The 2,529-nt window shown below is 49.5% G+C and overlaps 1 pseudogene; it reads right to left on the reverse strand.

The window, feature by feature from the left end:
• Positions 1-894: 894 nt before the first annotated feature.
• On the reverse strand, positions 895-1,769 carry LOC111735707 (annotated as a pseudogene).
• Positions 1,770-2,529: the final 760 nt, after the last annotated feature.

Raw genomic sequence — 2,529 nt, forward strand, 5'->3', positions numbered from 1 at the left:
CTCTGGATTGACCCAAACACTTTGCCCAGGTTCTGGCTGATTGAGCTACTTCCTTTTCTGCTTCCTTCACCACCAGCTTCTCTCTTGGGAATTCGAGTTCCTTTCTCCATTTTACTCCCTTGATTTACTTTTCTGTCTTACTGTACCTCTCATGTCTCTTTACTGGGCACATGCATGTTTTCCTCATAACATGAGACATGTCCACCTTCTTCTCCACTAGTCTAGTTCCTTCTTATCTTTAAAACCACCTCCTTAAAGAAGAGTTTCCAACTTAACCCCACCCAGCACAAAACACAGGGATGGGTGTTCCTCATTAAACTTATGGGTCAAGTGCTCTGTGGTGGTCACCAGTCACCTGGCTAGGTGGTCATTAATTTGGAAGAACTTCCCAATATCGGAGACCATGGTTCTTTTTTCTGGATGGAAGTCTCCTGTATGGTAGAGCTTATGATTTCCTTGTCAATTCGGGAGAATCTTGAGGGCAGACGCCGTGGATGGTGTCTTCCAACAGACTAGGAGAGAGCTAGCATTACGCATCATGTCACATGTCATCTTACCAGCAAATGGACTCTTGATGGTGTGGTTACAGTATCCTCTGAGTTCTTCCCCAAATCATGCTTTCTTTCTTTGTCAGCCTAGGAGAAAGCCCACGGGCCCTTTCCCCATCCCTAAACCTCTTTATATAGAGGACATATGGGTTTCTCTCGAGCACAGGAACATTTCCTAATGGGAGGAAGGGATTTCCCCCCATCAACCTTGGATTCCCTGGGGACAAATCTTGCAGATTCTCATACAGAAATGAATAACCTGGAGTCTAAAGTGACTAACTTTCCGATGGGCATTCCCATCCTTAGGCCCTGGGCTAAGGATTTCTTTCCTCCCCTACCTACTCACTGGCCAACCTGCCCTTTCCCAGACTCCCCAGTAGCCTCCTAGCTGCTCCCGTCACTCCCTATTCCTGAGGGTGTAGATGAGTGGGTTGAGGGCAGGTGTGACTACGGTGTAGAAAAGCTTCCGGCTGTAGCTCTGCGTGGGTTGCCAGGTGTAGATGGCCCAGTTGTAGAACAGGCAGACGTCTGTCAGGAGGGGATCCACACGTGTCCACCGCTTTCCTCCTACTCCCCAGCCCCCGGCCCAATACCGCCGCCACACCCTTCCCCCCTCCCCAGCTGAACCTCATGCCCCACACGGGGAGGGCCACCGTGCCACATGAAGCCAGGATGACCGCGGACGGCACCAGAAGGATGACCACGAGGGCGGCGAACTTCTGGCGCTCACTGGTGTTTCAGCTGCGGCCGCAGGCCAGCTGAAGCAGCGCGGGGAGCTCGCGGATGAAGTGAGCCACCTGGCAGAGCGAGCACAGCGGCTGCGCGGCCAGGAGCGGCCGTTTGCGCCGCAGAGATAGTGAGGCCGCCGAGCCCATAGCCGCCGGCCAGGGCGCCGCGCGGGTGCTACGAGGTAAGCCCGGCCTAGAGCACACAGCGACGCGCACAGCTGGCCCTTGCAACCGCAGTGCCGGTGCTGTGCAGGTTGGCCGGCAGAGGCAGCACCACGCTCAAGGTGAAGCCCGCTTCCACCATGGCCAGGTGGCAGAGGAAGTAGTTCATGAGCGTGTGTAGGCTCAAGTCACTCACAGCCATCAGCACAAGCACCTAGTTGCCGGTCAGAGTCAGGAGGTAGCAGAGTACAAGGGCGAAGAGGACCGGCTGCAGGGAGGGCCTATCAGAGCAAGCCAGCTGCAGGAAGGGCTCCACTGTGCTGTGTTTAGCCTAAAGGAGGAAAACTCCCAGAATGTTTGGAAGGACGAAAGATAAAAAGGTAACATTATCTCTTATAAGCAAAGGAAAACCCGGGCATGCGGCGCGGGGTGGGGAAAGGGATGGAATTCTCTCCTTCCATCCTCTCTCCCTTCCTTCTCCCACCCCCACTCTCTATCCTCTCCTCTTTTTCATGTAGCTGTATGAAACAGTTTTACATAGGATAATAATGCACTCCATGTAATGGGGTATTAACCACATATTCCTCTGACATTTATCCAGTTGCTCTTAATTTGAGATTTCTAGTTTTTCTTGACATCTGTCTGCTCATTCATGAAAACTAAAAAGAACCAGTCTTAGTGCCCAGCCTAACCGCTTCTAATCTCTTCACTTCAGTAATAGTTCATCTTATCAATATTTTCATATATACAATAGAATATTACTCAGCCATAAAAAAGAATGAAATCTTTCCATTTGCAACAATATGGATGCACCTAAATGGTATTATGCTAAGTAAAATATCTCAGCCAGAGAAAGACAAATACTGTGTGATTTCACTTATATGTGGAATCTAAAAAAGAAAACAAACTCACAGCTACAGAAAACAAATTGATGGTCAGCAGTTGGGAGGCTCTGAGGGGTATGGGTAAAAAAGGGGAAAGGATTAGATGTATAAATTTCCAGTTATAAAAACAGTCATGGGAATGTAAAGTGCAGCATAGGGAATATAGTCAATAATACTGTAATAACTATGTATGTGTCAGATGGATAT

This window comes from Pteropus vampyrus, unplaced genomic scaffold, assembly GCF_000151845.1.
Source record: "Pteropus vampyrus isolate Shadow unplaced genomic scaffold, Pvam_2.0 Scaffold1000005609, whole genome shotgun sequence".
Taxonomy (NCBI): domain Eukaryota; kingdom Metazoa; phylum Chordata; class Mammalia; order Chiroptera; family Pteropodidae; genus Pteropus; species Pteropus vampyrus.